Raw genomic sequence first — 14940 nt, forward strand, 5'->3', positions numbered from 1 at the left:
CTAGTTCAGAAAGTTCCTGACCTTTAAGTCACTGTATGCTAGAAAGGTATAGTGAGGCTTCCAAGACAGTCCACTCTGAGGAATAAGGACTGCTGGGCAGAACCTGCTTGACAAAGTGAGGCAGGCAGCATCCTGGGGAGGCTCTTGCACTCCCCCTGTAAAAGCAGCACTACTGGGGGTCACAGGCACTTCTCAAGTGCCTGTATAACACAAGCACATGCAAGATGGCAAAGGAGCAAGAGTAATTACGAGTCTGTACACAGCTGCAGAGCTATCATCTCACTGGGATTACAGATATGAGATGGGATGGCTTATATGACTGGAGCATCACAGCTGATGGATATAGACTCTGCAGGAAACGCAGGCTTGGATGACAAAGAGGAAGGGTTGCACTATGTGAAGGAGTGACTGAAATGCACAAAGCTCTGCCTTGGAATGGGTGGTGAGGCAGACAAGGGCTTAGAGACAAGGATCAGAGGATGGATTGTGGCAGGCATCTGCTACAGACCACTTGATCAAGAAGAAAAAGTAGATGAAGCATTCTTTAGACAACTGCAGGCAAGCCCCAGTACTCATGGGGGTCGTAACCACCCCAGTATCTGCTGGAAGGGTGGTATGGTTGGGCACAAACAGGCCAAGAGACTGCTAGAGTAAACTGATGACAATTTCTCAGTGCAGGCAACTGATGAGCCGAGAACAACAACTGATGAGGCAGTTGCTCTGCTTGACTTGCTACTCATAAGCAAGAAAGAACTTGTTGAGGATGTGAAGGTCAAGGTCAGCCTTGGCTGCAACAACCACAAGACTGTGGAGTTTAGGATCCAGAAGAACTAAGCAGGATGTTACAAACCTGGACTTCAGAAGAACAGATTTGGCTATTTCAGAGATGTGCCTGAAGGATCCCTTGGGAGACAAAAGAGCCCAGGAGAGCTGACTGTTCTTCAGTGACAACTTCCTCAAAGCACAATCAAAGCCCACTCCAATGCATTGGAAGTTGAGCAAACATGGCAGAAGACCAGCACAGATGAACAACAAACTGAATTCAAATGCAAAAAGGAAATACGCAGAAGGCAGAGACAGGTCTACCTTGAAGGAATATAGAAACATACCCTGAGCCTGTAGGGAGGTACTCAGGGAACCCTGGAATTGAAGTTAGTGAGGAACAAGTAGTACAACAAAAAGGGCTTCTGTAAGTCAGAAGGGCAGCCAAGGAAGGCTAAGGAAAATACATGTCCACTGCTCAGTGGGGCAGCAGACCTGGTCACAATGATCGGAAGAGGTGCCTCATGACTAGAAAAAAGCAGCTGTCAAGAAGAACGAGCAGGATCTGGAGAACCATCTGCTGGTCAGCCTTACTGCAGTCCCTGGCCAGATTATGGAGCAAAACCTCCTGCAAACTACGTCCAGGAACACAAAGAACAAAAGGCAACTGCTAGCAGACAGCATAGATTCACCAAGGGCACATCATGCTTGACTAACCCAGCAGCTTGCTTTAAGGAGGTGAGTGGTTTGGAGGGCAAGTGAAAAGCAGTGAGTGTTGTTTACCTTGACTATAACAGAGACTGTAACAGTTTCCCACAGTATCTTTGAGGAGCTAAGTGAGACATGGACTACAAGATGGGGAAGTGAGACATGGACTACAAGATGGGGAAGTGAGACATGGACTACAGATCAAGGGAAGTGACTCCTCCCCTCTGTTTGGCATGTGTGAGATCACAGCTCAGTAGCATGTCCATTTTGGGCTTCCCAGTCAATACAAGTCAGGTGGTAACATTGCAGCAAGTCTAGCAGAGGGCCACAAAAACTGCTTGCAGTCTGAAACACAGTGTACAGGAAAAAGTTCAGAGAACTAGATTTGTTCAGCTGTCAGAACAGATTGCTAAAGATGGACATTCAGAGGTTGTAAAGGTCCACAACCACCTACTGGGAGAACGTAGAGAAAATGGAGCTAGAGTCTTCTTGAAACAAAAGACAATGGCCACAACCTGGAACATGGGAAGTTCAGATTAGATATAAGGAAAACCTTATTCACAGAAGGGCAGGGAGACACAGAGATACCTGATCCCATTGGACCTGCTTCTAGCAGAGGGTTGCACAAGATAACCTCCAGCCATTCTTTCCAACCCAAATTATGCTATGCTTCTGACAAGGTTGCTCAGGACTTTTTGCAGTAAGGGCATGAAAACTCCTCCTAATGGAGTCCATAGCCTCCCTGTGCAACCTGTTCCATATTTGATTGACCTTGTGGTGAAACTTTTTCCTTTAGGTGAAGGCAGAGCTTCCCTTGTTTTTGTTTATGATCACTCTCTTGCCATAAACCTCAGTAAAGAGGCAGGCTCCATCTTCTCAGCTGCCTTCCAATAACTAAGAGAAGATTATTATTAAGTCCTCCCAAAACCATCTCTTCTCTAGACTAAACAAGCCCCGTTCTTTCAGCCTTTCCTCAGCACTCTTAGACACATGCTCCGAGTCCTGGCCATCTCAGCGGCCTTTGCTTGAATCTCTCTAGTTTATGGACAGCTTGTTTGTAATCTGGGGTGGGGAGGAGAAAGAGGGGCATCAAAACTGGACATGGCATTTCAGATGTGGCTAGTGGAAAAATTTGTGCTGTCACATGACAAACTAGATTGAGGAACTAAAGTGGATCAAACATAAATCAAGAAAAAAAGCTAGTTTTAATATGATTGTTTACCCAGTTGGGTTCCCTATGAAGTCTATAAAACATTTGCATTAGCGCAAAGAAGGGAAGAGACATGAAAGCTGTAATGGGCAGAAGCAAGTCAGAATTGCTCCCTTTGTCAAAAAGCCAGGCTTAAACAATTTAAACAAGTCCTGTAACCACAGCAATAATCCCCAAATGTATAGGTTTAATAACGGCATTTGCTGCTAAGTAACGTAACAAACTGAAGATTTTCGCAAAAATATTTTTCCTCCCTTCAAAATATTGGATAATATATCAAAACCTTTACACCACAGAAGTAAAAGGAAGATTAAAAGTACCTTGAAAAGAGTAGGAATGGAGGCTCTAATTTATCAAGAACGAAGTGAAAGGAAGAAAAATGCATAACGAAGTCCTGTTACCTTTGAAGGTCGAAGTGTGATCCCCACTCTCCCAGCAAAAATACTTGATATGCTTGATACTAACAGGAAAGATCAGCTTTAAAATTACTGCTCTTGTATAAGTACATTGTTTCACTTCCCCACCTATCTGATTTTTGGTCATATAACTCCCAGCAAGTACAAAACAGAATTTCAGCTTCTCATACCACCACTTAACCAGAAGTTAAAAACTCTGTTCAGTAGAATACATTAAGTCATTTTTAGTTATAGAACAAGTTCACCTCTATTCACACTAGTAATCAGTCTTCAGCACAACCGTTTGTAAATGAGACTTGACAAAGGGCTGCATTGCATTTATTGAGCTGGATCAGGATCCTGCACTACATGCAGTACCTAAGCAGATACAAAATTGATCTAAAGCCAAAATTCCTTTTCAGTTGTTGCAACTGAAAACGTATTTTGAATTACCATTACAACAAAAGGATTTAAAGTTACGCTGTCAGTTTGCAAACTCACAATCTGTTTTTGATTCTTTTCTGAAGCTGTAAAAAACAGAAGTGCCACCAGTGCCTAATCTAAAATTAGCATGGTAGCCACTGTACATTCCAAGCCAGATGGACTATATTAATTTAAGAAAAAAATTTTGGTTTTTGAATTTTCAGATATGATTAAAAGGATGTTCGGACAAAGTCAGAGCTCATCAAAAACATGACGTAATATTTACTATTTCTAAGTCACTGGTGTCAAATTAAACCAAATGAAAAGCAGTTCAATGAACAGCATTTAAGGAAATCTTGAAGGCCTATACAAAATGGATTTTTCAGCTTCTCAGTCTATTTAGTAATGAGGCAGAAAAGACTGGCATATTCTAGTTACATATATTATTAGGTTTATATATAGCTTTTTGATCAAATAGTTAAGAACTGAAGCCAATGCAATTCATCAATATGGACATTGTCCAAAACTCCATATATCTGAACTATTAATAAGGACTTCCCAGTTGAGTGTGTCTATATCTGGAAACAAATGATGCTAACACTATATTCTGGTTTCAGAATTACTTCTGCAACTACAGTGATGCATTTTCTTTTTTTCTTTTTATTGGCCCATTCTCTATTTTTTAGTACTAGCTTGTAGAGAGTTCATTAGAAACAGTTTACAGAGTTTATAGAGTTCATTATAAACAGTTCATCAGCCCATTTTGAGTATAAACAGTGTTATGTAGTTTCAATGCTATAACAGCAAATCTAAAATCTATGTAGTTTCAACACTATAAGAGTAAATCTGAGAAAAATCTATTTAAATCAGCCCATCTGGTGGAAGATGGCTCTATTTAAAGAAAGGGTCTTCTGCACAGAAACACAGTCACAGCTGATAAAGTTCAGCAGGCAAAAAAATAAAGAGATCAAAGATGCCAGAACTGCCTTCTGCTCAGAAATTACATGTATAGAACTACTATTCATTAGGCTACACTTGCCTGATAGATTTTGAAAATTTCAGTATTCAAGAGTCATCAGTTTAGTACAATTCATCAACAGTAAGTTTCAAAAAAAGAAAAAAGTGATGAGAGAACAACAGATCATATCAGTCTAGGCAGTAAGAAAGTAACTCATTAAAAACAAACCTACTCTTGAGAAAAATCTCCGAAAAATATACCCCAATGTAAAACTCAATTTATATTCTTCTTGCTGTGCATGGAAGGACTATACTCTTAGCTCATCAGAAGTGAATTTTCAACTCAAAAGTGAATTTTTTTAAATAGATCATTTGGAAAAAAAAGTACCAATTATGTTTGCTTACTCGGAAAACAGTTTCTAAAAGTGGCTGGGCTTAAATGAAATAAAAACAGAAATGCAAGAGTAACTGATTACATTTAAAAACCTGAGGATGAACTTATACAAAGATAGATGTTATTAGTTCATATTGGCTTTCTTACAAAGAAGTTGGAAACACAAATATGCACATAGAAGTAAAAGCTCTGTGGAGAAGAAGGTCTAGCTTGTCACACAGAAAAGAGCTGTCAGAAACTGAGAGCAGCTGCAGGCTCTAACTACAGTTCTGTCAAACAGTTCATAACTGCATGGAACTTAAGTCACTGGACACTTGAACCATGCATATGATTCTCTTCATTTATTCTTTTAAATAAGTCTTCACACTTTCGAACTTTTATAGTTGGTTCTAAATACTTCTACAAAAATATATTTGCATAAACTGAATAGAAAAGCTTTCAAAACCAAGTTCTCTATTTTCACTTGAGAATTAAGAGAATTAAAGAGAATTAATTTAAAAGAAATTGCTATTTTGATACCTGTAGGGGATTCAAAAAATATCTTAACGACAGTTATTTAACAACTGCAAACTACTGAACAAAAGGTTTATAGCTTTGCAAATTGGAGTACTTTGCAAATTTGGAATACTTAAGAGTTTCTCAAATTGAGTTTATACTCAGTATGTACTATCTTGATTAAAATTTCTCAAAGTTTAGTCTAGAAATCAGCCAAGCATTTTGGCTAACACTTCTAAGTAGTTCCCACTTCTATACAGTCTTTCCTGGTTCTCCTCCTACTCAGTACTATTTAAATAATAATGACTATTTGTAGCTTAAGAATGGCCCAAATAGTATTAGTATGGCCCTAATATTAATTATACTGAATACATATTATACTATATAATTAATAGATACACATATATACTATGTGAAAATATACTGGGAACAATGACAGAGTTTATCACACCTAAGATGGAGAAAAGACAAAAGAGAGAGAGATTACCTACTCTGTTAAAACTGGGGATGGCCTGTATAATCCATTCTTTAGAACACAGGGAGAACTGCCATGTAAAATTTTGAAGTGTGATAGCAGAGGGGACTGGTTATCATCATATACTACCTGAAATAGGCATAAATGTGAGGATATTCAAAAGGGGAATAGGTTGTCCAGACTCGCACAGGTTTATTAGTATAATAAAAATATTACAAATGTTTCTAGAACAGAATTTGAATGATCAAGAAAGTAAGTAGATCAGAAATTCAATAAATAGCAATACAGTTTTAATAAAATTAGAACAGTGTTAATTTGATTTGGTCTATAACCGACTTCAAAGTTACTGCTGTCATCTAGCACAAAACATTGAATACAGCCTACATGCGGAAAATTGCTATTTAAGGTGAGGAGGATCAGGTTTAATAAAAAAAATAATGTGGATAAATAATTTGATTACAGGAAAGACTAACAGATGTATTAAAAAAACCACCTACTAGGCTCACAAGAGTGTTCCTTGGATAACCTAGGGATTAAATATTTTCTTAAGTAATCCTGTGCTAGATCTAGATTAGCAATCTTGATATCCCTTGCAATTAAAAAGGGCCAAACAATAGTATAGGAAGAATGACACAATCTTGTGGACTGGAATAACAAAAGTGACAGGAGATTTAATACAATATGTGCAGTATCATGCAGTTGAGTATCAATCACTAACTTCTGCTATCAGCTGAAAAGTCTGCAATAGAGACAAGGATCATAAGGGTGACAATGAGCTGCCACAGTCACCCTGTAATGGATAAAAGGCCAAATCAGCTCTTGGATGCATCAAGTAAAGTATTTTCAGTAGATATAAAACCCAGAAACTGCTGTGCAAGGCACCAGTACTTCACAGTGAAGGGCAGAGAGAGAGGTATGCATTCAGCAAAGCAGAAGGCCTAAAATTCTTGAATGCCTTTAAGAATAACCCCGTCGGGGGACTGGGCACAGCAGTCCAGCTGGTCCTTTCCTGTCCTACCCTTTCAGCCTGGAATTCATAGAATATTAACATACATAAATGCAGAAGCATAAATGAATTGCTTCCAGAAGCAAAGCAGATGCCAGACCTTTTAAGAAAGTTCCTCCACACCAGTTTGGTCTTCAAGGTAAGTTTTTTAGTTAGCCTTTTTTTTTGGGGGGGGGGGGGGGGGGGGGGGGGACGACCCTCTCCTCACATACTTTTCTTGATTCCTCTACTGCCAGGCTCTCCTAAAAGATGCTTTTTTGGAGACTAGAATAAAAAATTCATTACAGAACTTCTCAAACTAAAGCCTTTGAAAGGCTTTAAGTTATTTCTTTTCCCCAGCCCAAAAAGATACTCTTCAGACTGACTTCAAGAAACCTGTCTTGTTTACAGAAACAAACTAAACTGCGCAAGGTTTCAAAGGACCAGATGAATGAAATTTTAATCAAATAATAAAATAAGTTCAGAAGTTTATCCACAGCTTTTGGATTTAAAGTGCTTTTTTTCTTTTTATAATATTTTTTGCTACACAACAAAAAAGGAGTAATAGACTGATCCAGTAAAGGGTCAAGATATTCAATATTGGAACATCACTGTAAATGTTACAAGAGCTCAAGAGGATTTTAAAAATTTGGAAACCAAGAACAGAATTAAAGTACAAAGACTACTGAAAAAGTAGCTTTCCAATGACTAAAACAACCAATGCTCTAATTTTTCTGTCTGCTCAAGTTTGAAGGAAAATTAACTGAAAAATACACAGATTTATTCAGGCATCCTTCAAGTGTTCCCGTTCTTTCCTGAACCACTTTGTGATTTAAAATTTATTTCTATTATGCTCAGTGAACAATCAGTATATGCTACTTAATATGCCAATCCTGTACCAAAAAAACCTTATAAATATCTGAAAATTACTGCTTCAGACATTGGGAGTACACCATTAGTTCAATTTAATTACCAACATATAACAAAATGAATACATAGATATATAGTACCTTGAAGCTAATAACAGTACCTTTTTACATAGGCATCCAGTTATTAGCTATTAGAGTTCTGGCAAGCAAATCCAAGCCATCGCTACTCAAATCTCTTTGTTCTCCAGCTGAACAGTTGATACAGCCTGCCCTGACAGGATCTGCAATCCTTTTAGGAAAGCAGATATATAAGCCTACAGACAGGTGTTTTTTTTCCCCTGAAATAATCACAACCCTAGACTGGGTTGCCAACACCTCAGATGCTGATGAAGACATTGCTCTTGAGAGCCACGACAACTTCACACACATGCTCCGGAAGTGCTACCACACGTGCGCCGCTTCCTCGGGGTAACAGCCGGCTAGAGAATACAGACAGCATCTTCAGCAGCGAGTGGTGCAGGCAGCAGCGAGACAATAAGTACTTCAAGAATGAGCAGCTTTTGTTCTCAACAGCAGCGCGAGGATTTCAATGTCAGCACTAGCACTCCACAAAGCTCACAAGCAGACTCCTGGCACACAACAGTTTATGCCTGAAGATGCATCAGTAAGACTTATTTGAGTCTTATGCTACCCTTTACAGAGGCCTGAAAGACAGGGGTTTTTTTGTTTTGTTTTTTGGTGTTTTTTGGGGGGGTTGGGAGGAGAAAGGGAATTATTTTTTGAAAGATTCACAAATGGTGACCCAGCACTTAGCTTTTTCGGTACAGCAATGCTCTTTCCTCCTCCTGACCAGCATCTTAGAGCTGCAAGCTGACCCCAACCTTTAAGAAATCTCTGCACAGCTGTGTTAGTCGGTCTTCCAGGTCCACCACTCCAAGACTGGAGGAGAAAAATCCAGGCCACATCAATACAGTTCTAGGTGAACACCTCTATGTCTCAAGAAAATGATTTTTGCCATGAAGGCTATGTATGTGCTGCAAGCTCACCATTACTAAGATGTGCAGTTTTTAAAGCTAAGTAATTTTAACTTCACTCTCAGAGGTAAACGCAGATAACCATGGTTCTTTTAAGATGCAAAAAAATAGCTAAATTACCCCAAATTTATATTTCAAAGGGACAGTCTCACAGGGGCAGAGAAGAGGCTTTTAGTATATTAGTACACTCCCCATTTCCTATCTGCGACAAAAACCTGTAAACACCTCCACATATTTTATATCTGCAAGTTTGTGATGTGTGGTAACACAGCATGAAGGCTTCTAGCTAAAAGCAGCATCAATTGGCCTCACAAAGAGTATGTTCACTAACATCAAATGCAGGCAAGCAGTGAAGAGTTTCTAATAATCACAAAGTCAAGTCACACACGCAAAGCAGACTATTTTAAATCATCTGGCAGGTGCAAGATAAGCTATAAGTAGAACTGACTACCTGACATGACTCCTTTTAAAGTTAAATTCCTGCTAAAAGAAAGACTGACATTTACTATTGAGATGGCAACCTTCTTCAAGCAATCATATGCACTAGATTAGACTATGTGGCAGTAAAAAACACTAGAAGCTGCTCCGCATTCTTAATACTCTTATTTTCCATTTTCCCTTACCACATTTTTGCATAGTGTGCAAAAATCAAATTTACTTCCAAAACTTTTTTTTTGAAATCCTACATTAAAATATCAAGCTGTAAACCCACTTTTTACCAGCCTTCTGAGATGGGACTAAAAAGAACATTATCCTCCCTAACTGATCACTTTTCATACAGATGTGTCAAATACCCAACAGAATTTTCTGCAGATGATACTTTCTTCAGTCACCACATGTCAACAGTTACAAACATCAGGTAACGTTTGCTTTTGAACTGTTTGAGGGAAAACGCAGAGATTCCTATTGAAGTCACTGAGAGGCACAGACAAAGGGGGCTCGAACTTGCTCCATATCCTAGTATTAAGATACAAGTTAAAAGGGAAAACTAAAACTAGCAACTCAGGTGTCAATATTAAAAGAATCACAAGTTCCAAGGAGAAATCCTTCACTACTTAGAGGACAGGCAAGAAGACTCACTGTCAGCAAGCTAGTTATACATTTTTAAAAGATTGTCAAAGACCTAAGCAGACTATGAACTAAAAATCTAGGGATCAAAAGAATGTTTTATAAGACATTCTTGAAACTTCCCTCATATGTTATTACACATTGTTAAATCTTGCAAGCTAAGTCTCGAATGTTTTAAAATATCCAAACTGTGTAAAGCAGCTAATTTTCTTTAGATATGTATCAAAAGAAAAGCTACAGTGGAATAAAATTGTTCATTAATTCAAACACTGTAAAGATGGCAGAAGACATAGACAGTTATCATTAAGGATGTATCATTAATGCCCAAGATAATTTGGATGAAAGAAAAGTAAGGTCAGCTAATTAGTACCAACTGTCCTTACGTGAGGAACAGCAGAAACCTCTAATCCTGATAGCTTTCTATTGTAGATCAGTAATCCAGAAGGGGAACCTAAAGAAATACAAAATATGAATGAAGGCTACTGATGTATTACCACAAGGAAAACTGAGAAACAAAATACAAAAAAAGTTAAGAACATCATTTCTCTGCATTCAATATACGTGGAAAGTATTTCAAGTAAGTAAGTGTCCTAAAATAAAAACAGCTTTGAAAACAATATAGGTAAAGAAAAATTAATGTTACATGCTGGGGTCGTAGGTGTTCATCCTAGACAAACTGGGTGGATTCTGCCTAGCATAACTGCACAACTTGCTAGCAACGCAAATGCAGGCAGGTATCAAGTTAAAAAATACTGAATAGGATAATGCATATGACCAAACATAAAGATTGAAAGGGTAAGGGAAACATAAGTTGACAAAGGGAGACAACCATTTAAAGTGTGGTGGGCTAGATTTTCTTAAAAATAGGAAAAAAAAGTTATGTTAACATGATTTACTTTCCACCCCTCTAACAGTTTTGTTGCAGACAGTAAAAAAATAACTTGCCCAGGGAAACATCAGAATTCTAACCAAAAATAGTCAAGCATTTTTGCAGGACTAAACACTTTTTGAAACATATATATAGAAGAAAAAAAAAAGAAAAAAAAGAAAAACATCAGTTCTCTACCTAAAAGTAAAAAAGGACTCAACAAAATAAATCTGAACATGTGTTTCTTTCTCTGAACAGAAAAGTCTGATCAGATTTTGGGGGTGGGGGGGAACATTGTCCAATGGTCAGCCACAAGACATTTTAACTTACTTACAGCCTTTCTTCAACAATTAAAAGTTATTTGATTATGAAACAAAGACATTTTATTCCCAAATATATAAATGACTACGGATAAAAGTGACATAGCTGCTATTGTATCAGACTTCAGCCATTTCTTTTCTTTTTAATAGCCGCTTAATAATGAGATTGAAGCACTATTTTCTTAAAAAAGTTCCTTCTTATAACACAGAAGTTATATTCCTAAATCCACGTATTCAATACAAATACAAATTATTCAATACAATGCAGTCCTACTTCAAATTGATATATTCATGAAATTACTGGAATATTTCTCATAAAAACTTGTCACCCTTCTCCACTTCTAACTTTCCCTTTCCCCCTTATTTACAGCACTTGCTTTAGATTTGTTTTTTTTTTTAATTCTGCCTTCCCAGAGATCTCTGGCAACAAATAAATATCAGAAAGCATAATGCATCTCAGACTTAAGTTCTTTGTTTCCCTTGTCAACCCAAAGAGAATTACATGTGGTATAAAAAGAACAAATCACAAAATTTTCTTCAAGAACTCATGAATTTGTCCATGGAAAGTTTGTTTCTAAACTTTGTATTTTGGTGTTCTACTTTGGATAGGTAAACATGAAGAAACAAACTGCCACATGAAAAACAAAATAAGCAGACTAATAAAGCAGAGTCCTGAAAATCCTTTAGAATTTGGGGCCCTTTGTAAGTCTGCACAAGGAGAGAAGAAAGAGAAAGGGAGAGGTTGACAGAACAGTTAGCAAGCACAGCTCGATATAGAGATGGCTTTTGTTCAGGACTAGAGTCCCAGATACTTTTTGTCCCCATGGCATCCTGGTCTTCTCAGCCCTGGGACTGGTATTTCTAGAGGACCAGAGCTTTAACTCTGGAAATCAAATTTTAGGTGACCTAAAGAAGTTCATACATTGAAGCACTTGTTATACCTAAGAGTACAAAAGAAGTCACTGTCCAATCTGAACTGCCGCAAAGCCTAGTTTCAAGTTTCAGGAGATTCACACAAAAGTCTACTCTCCCTTTCCTTTTCACTGCATTTTTCCTTTCTATATTCAAGCAAGCAAACTATCCCTAACTGTCAGGCAGGTAGCAGATCTGACCACTTCTGTTCCACACAAGCAGACGCACCTGCCTTCCCCACCACTCTCATCTCCTAGGTTGCTACCATACCGAAAAGCATGAAGAAAATGAAGCAGAGCAAGGAGGGAAAGGTGGTCTGCTGCTGCTGCCAGAATCAGGTTGATTTAAAAAGAAAAAAAAGGGGAGGAAAAAAAAGTTAAGACTCCACTTGTCTAAGAAATACACAGCTGCCCATATGATAAAAAAAATCTTAAACATACAGTATTCACCTATCCACTGAATATGCCTTCCTATAAGGGGTAAACTAAACAATTATTAATGATGGATCTAGCATAGATACTGCTGTTAACCATGGGGATATACCTAGCTCATTAAAGTTATCCAGAGTCATAGTTTCCATATTCCACTAAGCAGAGGGGAGAGAACTAGGTTTGACACAGGTGATACAGAAGTCCTAATGCAAATAAACTAAATAGGTTTTACACTAGTAGTCATTACAGGTGTGGCATTTCACCCCAGTTCAAGAAAAGGAAACTTGCTAGGTAAGAAAGAAACCAGAAGAGCCATGAAAGATTGGCAGAAGGTTAATGGCAAAGAAAAAAAGACAACATTTGGGCAGCCAGTAGAATCAAACAACTTTAAATTGTGGAATACTGAGACTATATAGCAAAAAAATGAAGAATAAAAAGGACAAGAAATCCAGACTAGGAAGTTCACTGTGAACAGCTTTGCCTTCCCCCCGCTCCTCCTCCTCAAACTCAGACATATTAGATATCCTTAGAAAGAAATTGTTTTAGAAACCAAACTCCATTTGCCAGTATATCCAGACAAACTAAATGCTGACTACATGGAGGACTCTTCTTAGGCTCATCTCCAGTACTACAGTAAGTATTTTAAATCTCTTTACATTCACTAGAGTAGTATTTCCAATCAATCAAAAAGGAAAAAAAAATCCACCAGTTAAGTGTGATGTGCTCAAACTTAAAAATATATACTACTAACATTGAGACCAAGAACATGTTGCATTTAAATCTGAAAAGCCGATATGACAAGAATATTTTGTTTTTAACAGTTTGTAAGAATGAATATTGTTCTGCAGCTTCAACATACTGTGACAAAGCATGCCATTATTGATGAGGAAAAATAACAAAAAAAAAAAAGAAAAAAGTCTACATCAAAGAGGTGAATATAAATTAAAAAAGCTCTTAGGTAGCCCTATCAAGTCACTGCCTTCACAGCATTTGTGCAGGAAATCTAAAGGTTAAACAGATTACCTGAGCAGTCTTTCCAACTTTCATTCCATCAAAAATTTAAAAGTTAGCATTCAAGTCCACATTTGATCAAAAGCAGAAGTATGGAAAATAAGGCGAGTTCTGAAGAAAACAGCAATCCCATTTTGCCAATGACTTCAAAAATTCATACTTTTTTTGAACAAGAACCATGACTTCAAATTTTGAGCTCCTCTGTGAAAGAAAGTGTCAGAAAAATAAATAAAACTTTGCAAAAACTTAGTTTTGACAAATTGTAGAAGATATTTAAACAGCCTTTTTCCATAGGAAGATACTACATTTCCATCATTTTGTAATAAACATTTTTCCAGTGTTGCTGGATCTTTTTTCTCAGTTTCCAGGATTAAAATGGCAGATTCACTCATGTGTTAGACTTCAAGACTACTCTCTTACAGCCCACATCCTAATATGAAAAACGTTTTGCAAGTTTAAACTAAATAGTCTTATCAAGATATAGGGCATTGCACCCGTACAGGGAAAAAAGTAATTAAAGTTCAGAATTTGCTATTTGTTGCACTCTTCAGCAGTCCAGAGAAATCTGAAGAGTTTTATCTGCAATTATTTAAGGCAAAAAGTTTATATTTGAATGAGCGCATTGTGTTTTTCAATTAGCTATGAGATTGATGCTAACAAGTTTCTGCACAGTTTCACAGAGAAAATAATCATTAGACCATTAGGTACGGTACAGAAGTATTAGACTTCACTAAATTATCTATGTTTCTTCAAATATTCAGTCACTTATTACTTGGCTATTTTTCTCCCCTAAAATCTGTCAAGCACTTTGTAAAAGTCTGCTAATGTATTTAATTTGGCACTTCATTTTTGAAGGTACAAAGTTGGCAGTAACTTAAGCTTTTTCACAGTTCAAAATTCATATCCAACTAGAAGCCAAGAGAAAAACAGGTCACTGTAAGAAAAAGTTAATGCTTCAGAAAGCATTAAAAGAAGGAAACATGATGGAACTGTTTTGCAAATTCAGCTTTACATAATTGGAGAGTGCAGCATTTGAGTAGTATAACCACTTAAAATTTTTAATTTAAATGAAATCAAATACCTTCTAAAGACTCTTAAAATTCTATGCTCCAATTCATTTAAAATTATTTTTCAGTAACTATTCTAAGAGATTTTTTCTGCTTCCCTGAAGATACCAAAATCCTTTCAACAGGGGAGAGTGGACATGCTTGAGAAACCATACCAAATGGTCAGACCATGGTTAGAGATTCGTCAGTGCTACTACATAAGTAGCTGCTACTCCCCCTTCTCTCTCATTCCAGCATGCCAGCCTCCTGCTTTGCCAACAAAAAAATTATGCGGCAATGCAACAAATTAGACCAGGGCACTGGTAGAACTGAAAAATAACGAAGAACAGTTGTGTTACTTTTCAGCTAGATCCTCAATGTGAAACAAAGAATGTCTACAAGATTATAGGAGATGGGAGAGAGGATTGTTCCTCTTTAAAATGCACTGTTGCCAAAACTTTATCCATTAAGTAATGCATTCATTGAGACTCCCTGCAACATCACTTATTTCCACTTATATCAGTTACTTGGTTAAACTCACCATGCAGACCAACAACCACAAAAGAGGTGGCTGGGC

The 14940-nt window shown here is 37.4% G+C and overlaps 1 protein-coding gene across 6 annotated transcripts in view; it reads right to left on the reverse strand.

The window, feature by feature from the left end:
- The window catches only part of GALNT1 (polypeptide N-acetylgalactosaminyltransferase 1), an 87650-nt gene that overhangs the window by 47390 nt on the left and 25320 nt on the right, over positions 1 to 14940 (reverse strand). The window contains exons 3-4 of one of the 6 annotated variants that reach the window (XM_064506717.1): positions 13330 to 13518; positions 10159 to 10226 (exon numbers count right to left, since the gene is read on the reverse strand). The exons of 3 other annotated variants lie outside the window; for them this stretch is intronic. The gene's annotated coding sequence lies outside the window, so the exon portion shown is untranslated. The remainder of the gene's footprint in view (positions 1 to 10158; positions 10227 to 13329; positions 13519 to 14940) is intronic. 2 more of the 6 variants (XM_064506718.1, XM_064506716.1) reach the window with 2 other exon arrangements.

Source organism: Dromaius novaehollandiae, chromosome 2 (assembly GCF_036370855.1).
Source record: "Dromaius novaehollandiae isolate bDroNov1 chromosome 2, bDroNov1.hap1, whole genome shotgun sequence".
NCBI lineage: Eukaryota > Metazoa > Chordata > Aves > Casuariiformes > Dromaiidae > Dromaius > Dromaius novaehollandiae.